The sequence below is a fragment of the Lynx rufus genome, unplaced genomic scaffold (genome assembly GCF_022079265.1).
Source record: "Lynx rufus isolate CCGP_SWC_20201006 ecotype Redwood Valley unplaced genomic scaffold, mLynRuf1.p SCAF_7, whole genome shotgun sequence".
NCBI lineage: Eukaryota > Metazoa > Chordata > Mammalia > Carnivora > Felidae > Lynx > Lynx rufus.
In genome coordinates, this window is record NW_025814889.1 from 65,495,895 (window position 1) to 65,513,715 (window position 17,821).

The window sequence follows — 17,821 nt, forward strand, 5'->3', positions numbered from 1 at the left end:
AAAGGGCAGAATACTCTCTAAGATAAATACCAATATTCTAGAACTTTTTACATCTGGAAGTGATCTAAGAGATAAGTATGAAAAATGAACTTAATGAAGGTAAATGGCCATATAACCTTTAAAAAGGTCCTCTAACAAATGTAACAGCAGAACTCCAGACTTTGGCTATAGTGCTGTGAACTAGCATGCACTAATGCTCAGTACCCTGACAGAGTTTGTCCCCGTGTTGATGGCCTCACTCCAGGGAGCTGAGTGTATTTTAATTCCTGCCTCTTCTCTGCCCCAGATCACTGCAGTTTATAAGGCCACACTCAGCCCCAACAATCTGAACCCTCCAGTGTCCAGCAAAGAATCAGGAAATAAGTTGAAAGGTCTCTGAACATATGGCATAAATATAACACAGTTATCTGATGAAATTCTCTTAAATAAGGATTCTACTTCATTTTTTATTCAACACCCATTTACTATTATTTTAGACAAAATTCTAACAATGTTTACTTGGCATATCAATAGCAGGTCAAAACTCACACGTGAAATGTGGAGATGGGGAAACAGAGTTGATCTGGTGAAGGCAGCAATAAATGATGGCTAGAGAGACAATATTCATACAAGAAAGAAGGAAACATTTTAAAAATGGTAACAATCTGGGACCATCTTGTATCAAGGGGAACTAACACTAATAATGTCTTAGAAACTTAAAAACAGCATTTTATTATAAACTTCAACAGTAATTAGTATTCAAAATGATGACTCTTGAGTCATTAAGCTAAGAAAAAAATATTTCATATGTTCTGTTTAAGAAGGTAGAGAAGTATATACTAATTTTTAGAGTTATTTTTATCGAAATTCCTTAAAATGTTTGAAGTGGTAATTTGGGGTTTTAGTTTCTTAAAATGAGAAAGGCTTTGAGTTTCTGAAAATTTTATTTATGGGTAACCTCATTTATTCCAATTCTACATAAGCATGAACTTCCCATATTAATCTTTGAGAAACTATTGTATCTTTGGGCAAATAATCATTTGAAAACCTGCTTTAAGTCTAGGATAGTGTTCCATAAAATTTCTTATGGGTAAGAAGACCATTCTCATACACACTAATGTAGTTGGTGGAACATTCACAGTGACAATCTTTTAACTGTATACTTGGGAGAAGGGCTTATGAAAAAGTCTGACACTGAGGCTGAGTCAGGGACCGTATGTTTGATTTCTTTATCCTGGTTCCACAGACATAGGGCTGGGTAGATAAAGATCATTTTCTAATAACTGGCTATAGTTAACCTCATAAACATAGTCACAGTTATAAAGTTTCTTTCCACGTACCACTCTCCAAGATAAAAATAAGTCATTGGCAATCCTATCCCAGGACTGAGCTAATAGTAAGGTCAAACTATAGCAACTGAGTACAGAGATGGAGAGGAGGCAGATTCAAGGCTTGGTAACTACAGTATGTCATAACCAAGGGAAGCACTCCTGGAGGAGGTGAACATAATGTTGGGGTTTGAGAGTCTAAAGAGGTGGGATTTGACAGAGAACAAGAGGAATAGTGTTGTATGTGAGTACTATGACTGATATTTACAAATAAGAATGAGCAGCTTATGTTGAGAAATAAGGAATTTGGTAACATGTTGGAGGTCATGTAAGGCTATAGGTAGCTTATTCTGTGGCTCCTATGGTACCGGTAACAAGAAAGAATGGGAGCTTGGCGGAATGAAAAGGGCATATAAGTTTCCAGATCAGAAAAACCAGAGTTAAAATCCTACATCTTCCATGTACTAATTCTTACATGTCAAAAATACATGACCTCCTTGAACTTCGGTTCAATCACAACATGGGGATAATAACATCTGCCTCACAAGGTAGGTATCATGCATGTAAAGTGCCTGACATAAACAGACACTCAAAAAATAAGGACAGTAATGTAAATAATATTTGAAAAACATTTCTTCGTTGTGAGTAGGCTAGGTTAGGATGAAAAAAAGAGAGGGGCCATTGAAGTAAACAGGTGTGTGAAGGTGTTGGCTGAAGAAAGGTCTGGATTCAGAAATCTATTAGGAAGAATCATTAGGACTTATTGAAAAGAAAATTTTAAACAAACAGTTGGTTGCTATGGTGACAGCAGTCCTCACATCCACTTAACACCCTAAATGCAGCCTGCCTTTCACATTTCCTGGTTGGTAAGAAAACGGATGGTTTTCCTCACACTGTTAAACGATGTGTTACTAGATCAAAATGAGCTTCTTCATTAAATTACCAGTGTTTCATCCACCTGCTCACAAAATGAAGCTATGGTGCAGTGCAGACCCAGAGTGGGTCTGCTGCATTCAAACTTCTATAAAATCTTTATTTCTTTCTGACCCACACAATCCATGCACCTGAGAAAATCATGGAATCCAACCTTGGGCAATCTACTTAAGCTCACTTAACCTCAGTTTCTTCGGTATAGCATGAGGGTGTTCCAAGAGATAAACTAGTTTATTTTCCAGCTCTAAAATTTTGTAATTTTAAGCACTGGTAAAATGAGGGCTAAATAGAATATATAATTCAGGCATGTTGAGGAATGTATGAATAGGCCCTTTTAGCCCTTGTGCGCTACAGACCCAACAGAACCTCATTAGAAAGACCACAAAGGATCAACTAGTGCTACCAGTTCCATTTCAAACTCAAGAACAAGATCAGGGCTGATCTGGTTGGGGATTCATGAGGAAAGACCATACTGGATAATGAATGTATCTGACTCTTCTCATGAGAATTAGGAGAACTTCAGAGGTAGGTGACTTTTGATCTGAATTTTGAAGAATGACCAAAGGTAAAGAGAATTAAAAACAGAGGGAGCAGCACAAAAAGAGGCCATGAGGTGAGAAATGAAGTGTCCGGCCATGACCAAAAGGTGAACAGAGACCACTGGCTCTGGCAAGGCCACAGGATAATTTAAATGGCAACACACTGGCCTTATTCTAAATGACCTCTCCTCAGGAATACTTAGATCAACCCTGATTTTTTTCTGCAGTCAGGATGAGATCCATTGTCATGGCTAATACCAATTACCTGGAAGGGTTGCATTCAAATTTTAAAGGGATATATTATGGGTCCAGTTTGTAGTCTGACACATAGATGTTGGAAAAAATACCATTTCTTTTCTTGTTTATAACAATGTTTCTGGGGTCAGTGACTGGAATAAGGTTGATGGTCAGTAAAAAACTTATTGAATGAATAAATCATAAGAGCATCAGGCTGGGTCATGACTTCAGTGATAGTAGGGACACCTACCATTTGAAGGAGTGAAGGCTACTCCATAACCAGAGAACAAGTGAGCAAAGACACAGTTTATGGGTGTTGTGGACTCTGTGCGTGGGGCCCCCAGGAACTGTAGGGTATGTTCATACGGTGGCCCTGGAGGTACAATAAATAGTCCTAATAGTTTTGAGCCATCTAAAGATACACTAAGGGCTTGGGGAGCTAAAGCTAGAGGATACTTATCTATTGGTTTTATTGAACTTTATTTCATGGGGCGCTTGAGTGGTTTAGTCGGTTAAGCATCTAACTTTGGCTGAGGGCATGATCTCATGGTTTGTGAGTTTGAGCCCTGCATTGGGCTCTCTGCTGTCAGCTGAGCCTGCTTCAGATCCTCTATCCCCCATCCCTCTCTGCCCCTCCCCTGCTTGCACTCTCTCTCTTTAAAATAAATAAAAACATTTTCAAAAAAGAACTTTATTTCTTCAAAGATCCTTCTACTCTGGAGTGATCTGGGATTATGTTTGCTATAATTCTATCATGCATTGGAATTTGTGAATCAAATGTATCTTTAAGGTGTATAAATTGTGTTTTTTCCTTGCACATCTGGCCATCTCCTCCAACCTGCCGGCACAAGCAGTCTTGTGACTCTGGGAGGCAAAGGAGGAGGAGGAAACTGTTTGATAGAATACAATTAGGAAATGTAATTAACATTGTAAATCTTCTCCAGTTTCTATTCCACTTCTCTCCTTTTCTTTCAAAGAACCACAATTTTCACACACTTCCTTCCTGCCCTGCCTCCTTTTCCCAGTGATGTGATTAAACCAAATTTCACCATGTTGAATGAGGGTGGAGGAAGGAACAGGCAAAGGAAGGTTCTGCCACAGCACCTGGTTGAACTCCTGGATTTTTACATACATTTTCATTATTGATTATTTTCCACTATCTCCACTGGAAGACAGAGAAAATGCTTACCAGGTGCCCTTTAGCAGGACCTACTCATATTTCTGCAGGAAGGAAGGAATACACTTTTCAATAATATATTTTCAGTAATACAGTATCATATTAAGCATTGTGCTTGGCCATAGCACAAAGTCCAGGTGAAACTTTGCTGAAGTCAGGGCAGAAAGGGGCAGAGAACATGGCAGTGTTAGAGATGGAATGATTACAAACCCCAATGAGCATTAGTGATCAATAGTCACCACGCAGAGCTACTATTGCCAGGGATGCAATTTTTTTTTTAATTTTTTTTTCAACGTTTATTTATTTTTGGGACAGAGAGAGACAGAGCATGAACAGGGGAGGGGCAGAGAGAGAGGGAGACACAGAATCGGAAACAGACTCCAGGTTCCGAGCCATCAGCCCAGAGCCTGACGCGGGGCTCGAACTCCCGGACCGCGAGATCGTGACCTGGCTGAAGTCAGACGCTTAACCGACTGCGCCACCCAGGCGCCCCTAGGGATGCAATTTAATAGTGCCATGTTTCTACTCAGTGGGGAACCACTGTCAGCTCCCAATCTGGGTGGGAAGTAACTCTGCCTGCCAAAATGGTTTAGCTTTTATCCTATCCAACACAACCATGGATTTAGCTACTAGAAGCCACAAAGTGCTCAGGTTGTAGAAAAGAGCTGAGACCTTAAAACAGCCTTTCCTGGATTTCACAAATCAAATTTCATAACTACTGGTATAATAAGCTGCCTGAAACAAAGAGGGGATAGTCTGTTGTAGACACTGGGACAAGAGCAACCTGGGGCATAAGAAGAGAATACAAATCTAATAAGAACTCTTCCCTTTATAATACTGATTAAGAGATACTTTAAACTTTTTGCTGAGAGGAACTGGTGACTTATTCTCAAACTTTGATGACTGTTTATAGATAGTGGCATAGAAACTTGTGTAATAAACTATGCAGCTCTCCTTAGAGTGTTTGAAGCTTTTAAATACCTTCCTAAAATTCCTAAAGACATCCCTCTCAGTATCGTTGTACATAGACACTTGGACTGGAGGAACTTGGCTTCACTATTTAAGAAACTACCTTACTTTACATGGTTTCACCCCCCCATTGTGTATTGACTTGTTGTGATTTCAAACCAATGTTTTGAAAGCTTGTTTTTGTTTTCTTTTGTTTTTTTTTTTTTTTTTTTTTTTAAGTAGGCTACATGCCCAGTGTGGAGCCCAATGTGGGGTTTGAAATCACCAGCCTGAGGTCAAGACCTGAGTTGAGATCAAGAGTTGGACATTCAACCAAACCACCCAGGCACCCCTGAAAGCTTGTTTTGGACAGCACTGTTTGTAGTTTGAATTTGTTTTGAATAACTTGTTTCAACGAAATTGTTCTGCAGTTAGATATTAAGACTTTCTTGCCAAACTCTTGCACACGGAGTAGAGAACCATTATATCACTGATAGTGGAGTAATGGCAAGGGTGTCCATCACGTGATGGACTTTTAAACTTTAAAAACCAAGGTTTGACCAGTAACTCGAGAGTGTTTGGTTTGGGCTACTCTTGGCTAATCTAAATAGCTGTCTGTAGATTTTGACACACCTCCTCCTGCCATGGCCAGGCTACTCTTGGTTGGCAGTGCCATTAAACTGTGCAGCAGTGTCAGGAAGGGACAGGTGTTTCTGACTTGGCAAGGCTACTTGTCATAGGCAGTGGTGTAAGCTGTGTCCCCTGAGTAATAACCTTCGTAGAAGCCCATCTTGTCTGTAATATTGGTGCTGCCTCCTGCTAGCTACATGGTCCTAGCTCCTACTAGGCCAGCAACTGATACCCAGATTTTAGTTGGAAGAGTTGACTACCAAGAACAAACTCGTAGAAAGGAATACCTTGGCTAAATGTGGATTTTATTTCATTCATCTCCTCTTTGCCTGGAGCAATATTGTAATTATTCTATCATTGACTTGGTATCTCTTTATTGGCATATTAAAAGATGTTATCTGGTATGCTATTGGTTTGTGAACTATTATTGTAAATTATAATTCCCACAGTGAACCTATGTTAAGCAAATTACTGGCAAAGACAATCTTAGTCTCTCAGCATAATTCGCTATAAACAAAACAACCTTAGCTCCCCCATGTCTGTTCTTCATATAGTAGTCAGAAATCTTACTGAGGCTAAGTGACACCATAGCTCACTTCTGACCAAAAGCCATCAATGGTTTCACAAGTCAATCCAAGTAAAACTAAAAGCTCTTTCCATGGCCTGAGGGCTCTAGAAGATCCGGCCCTCATCTTCTAACACTCTCATCGGAGAGGCCCTTTCTGACCACCCTTGTACAGCATCTCTGCCCCACTGCCACTTACTGTCCTTTACTCTGCCTCTGTTTCACAAAGCATTTCATTCATTGGACATATTACATATTTCCATTATTACCTGCCTCCCTTTTCTACAAAGTAGCCCTATATGGTGGGGACAGATTATGCTCTAAAACATCCAGAAGAGTGCCTGGTAAAACGGAGAATTCAATAGAGTTGGATGAAATGGTGGATTTAAGATTCCTGTTCTATGAGTGGATGGGGTAGGTAACGACTTCCATCACAAAATGTTCTTTTATTCATTATTTTTCTCTGGATGTGCAATATATCATACATACCTGCTACTCTGTAGATAGACTATAAGTTAAACATCTGACCTGCTCTGACAAAAGCCTGACTGGGCATAATTTTCTGCTTCTGGTTATAGACTCTTTTGTAGATTGGTATTTGATAAGTGCCTGTACTTGTAAAGCATCCTTTACTTACCATGGGGTGTGGGACTGTGCATAAAGTATTTAAAAATTTAAAGGCACTCTAAAGACATGAGTAAAACTGATACTCAGTAGAATCTCTGGTTTAGTGAATTAAATTTATAGAAAGACTGAATTTGATATATGCCATGGTATAGTCTTTTATAATACTATCCTATTTTATTCAAGTTCAAGACTGAAGAAAAGAGTAAAGGAAAACTATCTCATTCATTTTTTTAAAAAAAACATGAAGGTGATTCACTTAGGAAATTTAATTATTAGGGTAAGAAATTTAAAACATGGAAGAAACTGGGTTCTTAGCAATCAAGTGGATAACAAACAGCTGTTTGTGTGCAAGATTACAGCATGCTGGGATAAATGACACTTGGTAACTTTAAATTGTACAAGAAGTTCACATTTATTATCTCATTTTATTTTCAAAATATTCCTGTTGGGTTGGTATTATTATACACCTTTTTTTATATGGACAAAGAAATGAGGTCAGAAATGTTAAGAAACTTACCCAAAGTAATGGAGCCAGAAGGCAGCAGAGCCAGGCTTCTAATGAAACTACACTCACTTAAGTTCCTGTAGACTTTTCTTTCCCTCTTAACCTTCCCCAGCAGAAACAATGCTTCAAATTTTACTAGCCAGGACAAAAAACTTTAAATTGTTTTCATGGCCTTAGATTTCAAAGCCAAGAGATGAGTAACTGTATGTCCTTGAAAAAATTTTTTAGAAATTAGGAAATCAATTACCTGATATATAGGAAACTGTTTAATGCAGTCTACTATAGGGAAAGAGGAGAATATTTTAAACATTCACATTTAAAAGTCAACTGCATGTTCTCTTCACTATATAAGAGCATGTTAATAATAATTAAATTAGTAAAGTGCAAAAAGGAACACATTTAACTCAATGGTACCTTTAGAACTATAATGAATTCCTAAAACTTACAACAGATGCAGGTATATTGCTAGAATGTCATGGGGCTGAAAACCTTCTCCTTTTTTATTCATTTTTTAAAAATTTTTTTGAGGGGAGGGGCAGAGAGAGGGAGAAAGAGAATCCTGAGCAGGCTCCAGGCTCTGAACTGTCAGCACAGAGCCTAATGCGGGGCTTAAACTCAGGAACTATGAGATTATGACCTGAGCTGAAATTGAGAGTTGGAAGCTCAACTGACCAAGCCACCCAGAAGCTCCCTGAAAAGTTTCTCCTTATCTTTTGCAACTTCCAAACATTAAAATACAGTAAGACACAAGTGGTAAAATTCAATTATACCCCAAATATGGATTTTTTTCACTAGTTCCATCTAAGAGGAGAAAAATGGCCTAGAAATTTCCTGAAATAACATTGATTGCAACTGTTCCTTTTGAATAAGGCCAAGAGAGTCATTGTTTAGCTCTCCATGCATTTTAATAAAAGTTGTTAACAAGACAGATTTGACAAGATTATAAATTTTAAAAGCCTTAAGCATATTTTTGTCATAAGTATCATATTAAAAATTTCTTTAATTCAACTACGTAAATATTTTGAGATTTCAACTCTGTAAGCCAAAAGTTGAACTCCCATATTAAAAAGAAATTCTCTTTATTTCTTTTTAGTATATTCCAAGAACAGTAACACTCCAACATAATTCAAGACAAGGAACACTGGGCTAAGAGTTGATTAAAGATTTAAAATATAGTTCTGGATCTCCTATTAACCAGCTGGATGGACATAAGTGATTTTTTTTTTAACATTCCTTGGCCTTCATTTTCTAGATGATAAAATTAAAGGATTAAATTGAACTTTCTAGCAATTCTAAAATACGATCACATGATCTAGACCTGAGTGTTCTCAAAATTCTACTCCAAACACACACCAGAATTTTTAAGTTAATATGAAAAGTCTTCTGACCTATTGTAAGTTCAAGCATTTTACTCTGAGAAAAAGATCTCAGGTCATTATTTAAGGCATTGATTTTATTTGTACACAATTCTCTCAGTGTAAATATTCTTTTAGAAACCTAAAAGCAACAAATTGGAAAGGTAAGGAATGCAGGAAGCATGTGTACTTATAATGGAAGAGTAATGGACAGAAATAAAAATTTGCTTTTTAAATTTATTATAACAACTGATGGTCATAAAGATCACCACTATTAAGAAAAGGTTAAATTATTCAGTAGATTTTACTTAAAAAACCAGGGACATGCATAATATTTGATAAGTGTTTCTATTTAAAATTTTTTAAGTAGGAAATTAGGCACATAAATATGTTTTGAAACTTATTAACATAGAGTTTTTTTTCAGACTATTCTTAATAAATAATGTGTTATTTGTCTGAAATCTTGATTTTTAAGAAGCAGAAATTCTGACTTTCTCAATTGTGATGAAATGTGAAATTCCATTTTAAGGAGTTCCTTTGCAATTCTCTGTGTATAAAGATGAGAGGATGTTAGCATGGCCATGGTTCTTTCTCACTTTCTGCAGTTGAAGGCCTTGTCTTACTATCAAGCTTGTGAAGGACTAAAGACAATGAACACACAGAATAGCTCAGACACAAGGCAAAGTCCAAGGTTACAAGAAATTAACCTGTTTGTAATCAGGAATCTTTTTTTTCTTTCTTTAGGTTATCAGTCAGGGATCCAGGAGGAAACAGGTGGCACACACAAATTAGACTATTTCCAGAGGGCTTACTAAATAGACTATCTACAGAGATGTGAGCCGGGGTAGAAAACCACCAGAGATGGTACTGCACCCGGCTGCTGGGAAGAGGGGAGGCCATGATGCCCTACTTCTAAGTCTGAAAGGACAAGGGTGGGAGAACCATTACCTGGACTTGGATGGAAAAAATGGTGAAAAGCAAAGGCTGCTTTGAGAGAAATTGTGCCCTCAGGTGAAGGACACGGCCAGCCTGAGGCATCCTCTCAAGAGAAAGATGAGAGAATACACATCCAAATGACATTCTCCTCCTGCCCTAATGTCTCTTGCCAGAACTCCGAGAACAGTGTCAACAGTGTCGGTAGACCTAATTGGCCAGCCCCCTGAGGTACCAGACAGGGTGGAGAATAGTAGAGAGTGAACCTAAAGGGACACATGGACTACATCTAGCATCTTTAGCTCCTGAAGTTTTACAAGATGCACTTTTTAATAAGCGCATGTACAGGTTGGTGAAGGAATAAAGAGAAGTGCCCAGTGTAAAAGGAAGAGTCAAGTCAGGGTGCAGATGAGAGGCGTGTGATGTAACATTATAAGTGTATACTTCATTTAAAAATCATATACTCACTGAATCACACCATAGGTAACTAAAAAGATTTAAATTAACTCTTACACAAAACTTTCCACCCTAAATAGAAAAGCGTACCACCTAAAACTATCTCCTACCATAATATTAAGACATAACCATTTTTTTTGCACCAAGATCTCTATTCCTATTTCATATGTAAGTGACATCAACAACCAAAACCATATCCTGTATCATTCTGTAATAATTTTTTGGCAGCTAACATACAGTGAGCATTTACAAATGCCTGACTCTGTGCTAAGCACTTATTTTATTTACTCTATTCAACAAACTGTGGTTTGCCTTCTCATAATTTCCATTTTATAAATAAGGTAATTAAGGCTTAGAGAGACTTTGTAACTTGCTCAAAGCCATAGATTCATTCAAAGTCATAAGTGACACAGCAGGGATGCAAAGGTTGTTAGTTTGTCCCAGAGCCTAAATTCTTCAGTGATTGGGCTACTCTCCCTCCAATAATAGCCAGAGAGGGAGAGGGAAAGAAGGGGGTGGGGTGGGAAGGGGGGGCCAGGAAAAGGGGAAGAGGAAGGGAATGGGGGAGAGGGAGAGGAAGAGAGCCAAGAATGATAGAGAAGTTAGATAGCATTATAATCTTTACAAATTGAGCAAGGTAGGAATTTAAATTGGAAATTATGTGGATGCAATGAATTTAGGCAAAAAAAAAATTATCTTGCCTTTTGAGCAACCCCAAATGTTATGACTAAAATATGGTCAGCTTTGGCTACCAATCTGTGATATTCTTTTAATGACTCAAAATGTCTTACTGTGCTCACCCAACAATGCTGTATTTATTTAGCATGTGTGGGTTCAGTTTTGAATTAAGACTAAAACTGGTGGCATACATACATTTAAGTATTGGATATGCATTAACTTTTTTTGTTGTGTGAAACAAAATACTATAATCAATATTACAGGAATCTACTGCTTAAACTGATAATAAAAGGCTAATATAATTGTTATGAGCTATTTTAAAGCCAATTTGCCTGAGGTATTTTATGTAAAATGCAAAGGTAGTCAAAACAGACCAAACACTAAAGCCTTGCTCTCTAAATGTACACAGATGTGACTTAACTGTCAAAATAATATAAACAACTATGGTGATTTATTGAATTCCAAATATTCATGAGACAAATTTCCTTATTTTTATTTCCTTTTCCTCCATTTGGCCCATCTCTCCACTCTCTTCCCCTGTGGCAACCACCAGTTTGTTGTGTTTTTATGGGTCTGTTCCTGCTTTGTTTGTTTCCTTGATTGCGTTAGAGTCCTTTAACAATCTTTTGGAGTTGAGCAGGTGTTAAGGCCAAGAAGAGCCAAGGTTTGGGAACTCACATAATCTTTTGATAGTCTATGATAGACTCTATTATTTTGAATTTAATTTTAATTTGATTTTATATTGCAACAAAGATACTTCCTATAAATTCTTGCAAAATGATCTAAGACCAAAAGATCTGATAGGTTTATAGATTTGCATCATGTAAGTTAATAATAAATTAATGGTGGCCCTTTAGCAGATGTGGTATCTGTGACACTCCAGAGATGAAATAGAAAATTAGGAATGCTTAAGGAGGAGCAGATATGGGTTCATTGTCCCATTCTGCAGGCCTATGACTATAATCCTGCTGCTGCACTCCGGAGATGTAGCGGGACAGCCCCTGACCAAAAAGGTTTACTCTCTCCCACCTTGCCTTTCACCACATTTTTCTTTAGAAGAAGGTTGGAATTTTGCCATTCTTTAAAATGTTACTGGCTAACCCATTATTCCATAGTTAGCAAACTTTAAAAGTGAATTGATAGCTAAATGCAAACAAAGCAAAACAAAACAAAAACCAGCATTATTTTGATCCTGGGATAGACCCAAGATGCTCAGAAAAATTAAAAATATATCACTAGAAATAAGAAAACAAATTAAAAACAATTTTTTAAACATTTAAAGAAATTTTAGTCATGGACATTAAAATACATTACTTCAAACTCAAGCTCAGCTAGTACATTTAGTACTCTGGTTGGTACAATGAACATAACAGTTTCTTTCTTTCAAACTTGACAGATCCTTAGTTTTAAAAGATAATAGATTCAAGTACTTTATAGCTGTAAACTAGGTCAGTGTGGTTATGTGCATATACCCTTTTTTCCTGTGAGAATTCTTGTCTAGAACATCGTTGGTGCTGAAAAAAAATGTTCATTGAATAGATGAGTAAATAAATATGTAAGATGAAGTTCTAGTAAAAAAATAAAGACAAGCTTTTCTTTATCTAGCTATACTTTCAGTGGCTTCTTGAGTGTGCATGAGATCACTATATTTAAATATTCAAAATACATTAGTCTTTATACTGATTGACTTTTTGAAAATAAGTGAATTAAAATTTTGACAAATACACTTTTACATAGCTTAAAAAGTAAATGTGTATAAAGCATACATTGCAAACGTATTCTACCATTTTTGCCAACTTTCTATATTAGTGCAAGAGATGACTGGCTTGCCATATGTCTGATATATAGTAGGATGATCCCTAAAGTGAAAATTATTTTTTTGTAAAGAATTAAGGCATACCTTTTTTTTATATCCTTTGCCATTCAATCTTAAATTTTAAAAAACCCTGATTCCTAGGACGTTAGAGTGGGAGAGAGCCAAAGCATAAGAGACTGTTAAAAACTGAGAACAAACTGAGGGTTGATGGGGGGTGGGAGGGAGGGGCGGGTGGGTGATGGGTATTGAGGAGGGCACCTTTTGGGATGAGCACTGGGTGTTGTATGGAAACCAATTTGTCAATAAACTTCATATAAAAAAAAAATAAATAAATAAACATTAAAAAAAAAAAAACCCTGATTCCTGATAAAAATGTCAATTCTTGTATAGACATAATTAGTAATTAAATTGTGAGTACAAAATATGTTTCAACCTGATGGAGTTTTTTTTAAAAAAAATTTTTTTTAACGTTTATTTATTTTTGAGACAGAGAGAGACAGAGCATGAACGGGGGAGGGTCAGAGAGAGGGAGACACAGAATCTGAAACAGGCTCCAGGCTCTGAGCTGGCAGCACAGAGCCCGACGCGGGGCCCGAACTCACGGACCTCGAGATCATGACCTGAGCCGAAGTCGGCCGCTTAACCGACTGAGCCACCCAGGCGCCCCACAACCTGATGGAGTTTTGACAATAAAATATTCCTGCTTTATTTTACATAAGAATTTATGCCACAAAGTTTTTCATTTTTTCTTATAGAAGGTAGTTGATGTTAACAAATAGAACTAAGAAAATATTTATTAATTTGTAATCAATAGGGTACAATACTGCATTGTTTTTTCCCTCTGGTAGTGGCAGATTTATACTTACAAACATTCTCACACTTGACCTTGTGTGAAAATTTGCTATGTTAATTTATTCAACAAGTATTTATTGACTAATCACTAAGTGCTCATATATGCTGAGAAGAATATAAGAGGTATACAAGGTGATTTCTGTCTTCCAGCTCAGAGGGAAGAGGAAGACATGAGACATCTACTCAGACAAGGTATAAATATGTGCTACAGACAGCGCTTCCATCGGCAGATATTAGCTTCTTTCCATTTCCATGGCTCCCAGCCTACTCCAGTCTCTATTTCATTTAATCTAGACTCCTACCTGGACCCCTACATTTCATGATCCTTTACTCCTACCCACTGTACACACTGAAGCCATATAGGATGATAGCTCCACTAGTTTTATTCTCCTGATAAAAACAAATATAAATTCCCACAGCATTAAAGGGCTTACTGATTGTAGTTTAAATAGAACATTCTACTTTTGGTTCCCTTTAGTCCCTCCTTCATCTCATATTCCACACAAGTCTACTATTTTCCCCCTGAAAACGTGCTGGTCTTGTTTATTTCCTTTTCCTCATGCTGTTTCCCTGTCAAGAAACATCCCTTTCCTTTATTCAGAATTCTATCATCCTCATATGGTGGTCTTATAAACCATTTTCATATTAGACATAGTCTGCATGAGAGGAGAGAGAGAGAGAGAGAGAGAGAGAGAATGTATGTGTGAACAAGACCGTATTTGTGGAGGTTTTCAGGAAAATGTTATATAGTATTATTTATACATTAACATATACTTTATTTCTTTGTTTCTTCTATTAAAGTTCTTGATCAAATACAAATTTATTAAATTTTATTAAATTTGTATTTTACTAAAGTATAAACTTTGTACATAGGTGATTCTCAGTAAATTCTTATGTAATCAAATTGAAGTTGTTTGAATCTAATGCCATAGGGAAAAAGTCAATTTCATTTAATGAACCGGCCTAGGAAGATTTTTTTGAACAGGGCCTTGGACAGGCATCTGGATATATGGAAAAAAAATTGTGACAGATACTCTAAGATGAAAATTTTTTGGAATAAGACACATAAAATAATTAAAAACAACAATCACAAAAAAGCAGCAACTCTTATTTCCATAGAGTTCTATATTAATAATTATGTCATTGGCCTGAAGAAGAAAAAAGAGGTCCATGGCATTTACATCAATTGATATTAGTAAAGCAGGAGATTCAACAAGTTGGTGACAAAAATTTTTTTTACTAAATTTTAGAATTTTTAACTTGGACGTTTGTAGTATATAAAGGCACTCTCTAAAATACACATGATTGGGGCACCTGGGTGGCTCAGTCGGCTAAGTGTCCGACTTCGGCTCAGGTCATGATCTCACGGCTTGTGAGTTTGAGCCCTGTGTTGGGCTATCTGCTGACAGCTCAGAGCCTAGAGCTTCTTCAGATTCTGTGTCTTTCTCTCTCTCTCTGCCCCTCCCGCGCTCACACTCCGTCTCTTTCAAAAAAAAAATAATAAATAGAAAACAAAATACACATGATTATCTCAGTATGAGAACCTTAAATTATAAGAATGGTTTTTCTAGATCTGTGTTTACTTAACTAGGTATTTATCTATATTTATCATTAGTGTCTCATAATATAAAGATAGCTAATATTTTAATTCAAATATATGTTTTATCTGTTACTTAAATTCTTTTATATCTCTGTTCACATAGTTGGATCACCTTTGCAGGTTTCTACAAAACTTGGGTGAGTGAGGGCATATGACTACATTTCTTTCTATCTCTTTCCTTTTTTCTCCTTCTTTGTAGGAAGCTCTGTATTTCTGTATGAAATTACTTGAAGTTAAAAGTGTGTAAGAAAAGATAGTCACTTAAGCAATTTCAACCCATATTGTTTTCATTAATCTGAAATATAAAATTGCTTAATGATTTTTCAAAAGCTGACGAGAAGCTTTAATTAAACACTATGCTACGCATAAAGATGATACTATCATATATTGTGAACTTGGGTCCCATAGTCAAGAAATGTAGGTTTCATTACGATCTTCCTAAAAGAAAACCCGTAAATAGTATCTAGAACAATATGTACCTCAATGTTCCAGTTACAGAGAAATGTCATTTGGCTAGAATAATTTAACAATATATTTTATTATTACCCACTTATTTTTGTATCCAGAATATTGAAGCGAAAATGTGTATAGATGTGGTAATCAGAATAAAGGTACCCCCAAAGATGGCCACATCCTAATTTCTGGGACCTATGAATATGCTGCCTACATGGCAAAAGGACTTTGCAGATATGATTAAGATTATGAATCTTGAGATGGGGAAATTATCCTAGATTTTCCATATGGGCCCAAGAACATGCTTTAAAACAATTTTTTGCATCCTTAAATATCTAGAACATGCTAAACCCATACTAGGCACTTAGCAAATATTTATTGAATGAATAAAAAAGAAGGGATAGTTTAAGATTGGGGCATCAAGAAAGAAATAACCTAACAATTAACTATTACCTGCATTTGCAGATTTTCCACTATAGGAATATAAGTAATAAAGTAAAAAACAATGTGAAATTAAAAGAGCTCCAATGTATCTTTGAAATATGATCTGGTTTCAAAATTTCTTCTTTGTTCCCTAATAAATTTCACAGTGGAAACCAAGAAATACCCAACAAGTGAGAATGTTATGATGATGCAATTCAACAAACTGGAAGTATAAAATTTTAAATGATCTTATCTATATCATTCTTAGTGAAAATATAATGACCCCAAATTTTGGTTTTCATTAGTAAAACATTGAGGGGGGAAAAAGTAAAAGGAGTACTCTTGGGGCACCTAAGTGGCTCAGTCAGTTGAGCATCCGACTCTGGATTTCGGCTCAGGTCATGACCCCAGGGTAGTAGAATTGAGCCCCGAGTTGGGCTTTGCACTGAGCACGGAGCATGCTTAAGATTCTTTCCTTCTCTTTCTCTCCCTTTGCCCTTTCCCCTGTTGACATACTCTCTCTAAAAAATTAAAAAACAGCAGCTACTCTGTATTAAAATATAATTTCCTATTTTTATTTTTTAATATATTTTTAAAAAATTATCTTATTTTTAAAATTATCCCTTATCTCTAGTAAGGACTTCTACATTTTAAGCTTATAAATTTTGGTAAAATTTTGACAAAAGATGGTAAATACTTAAAGACAACCTGGTGGTAAAAAATTAAATGTACCCATTTAAAAACCAACAAATCAATACAATTCTGCAATCTAACCTAAGTGACCAGTTTTCTAATTCCAATTCCATAATTCTATCCTAGATACATAATCTTAAATAAAACAGATTTGTGTAAATAAGAACATAACAATTTTTAGTATACCAAAATTTATGCCTAACTCAAATGTCCAACAGTAAGAGAATGGTTAGGTAAATAGATTATATATTTAAACATTATACAATAAAACAAATGTAACATAAAAGAAAATCAGTGGGAAAAAATTTAAATGTGGTTTGAACTATTTATTTATTTATTTACTTACTTACTTATTTATTTATTTAGAGAGAGAGTGGAGGGACAGAGAGAGAGAGAGAGAGAAAATCCCAAGTAGGTTCAGTGCCATCAGCACAGAACCCAACACATGGCTCGAATCCACAAACCATGAGATCATGACCTGAGCCTAAATCAAGAGTTGGATGCTTAACCAAGTGGGTCACCCAGGTACCCTGAAACTTAGTTTGAACAATAATTTCAAAACATGTATGGAAAAAATTTACAAAGCAATATGCCATGATATTATATGTAATTGGTAGCATTATGGAGTATTTTATTTTGTATTATGTTTTTTACTGTTTTCCAAATTTTCAATATTAAAGTTATTATTTTATATTAAGAGAAAGAGTTTTGTAATGTAAAACAAAAATTCTAATATAAACAATCACTTCTGCTCATTCAACATTTCAAATTCTGTAATTGTGTCTATTCCATGAAACTTCTGAAGAAATGGGCTGTTTTAGACTAAACCAAGGGCTTTTCCAAATATCATCAAAGTACATTTTAGGTTTGATCTGAGGAACAATATCTGAAATAATGAAAGTCACTCAATATTAACTATGAGGAAACTGAGTGCTGGGAATAGGTTATAAAATAAACATTTTACAAAAGAAAAGAACTACTATTTTTGTTAACTTACAAGAGCTGGGTTTTTTTATTTACATAGTCACTAATATCATGTAAGTGCCTAAATTATTATTACATACGTAATCAAATCCTACCTTTGCACGTTCTTA

The 17,821-nt window shown here is 36.0% G+C and overlaps 1 protein-coding gene across 1 annotated transcript in view; it reads right to left on the reverse strand.

Moving 5' to 3' along the window:
• Positions 1–17,821, reverse strand: part of SYT10 (synaptotagmin 10) — a 64,788-nt gene that overhangs the window by 13,229 nt on the left and 33,738 nt on the right. The window lies entirely within an intron of this gene.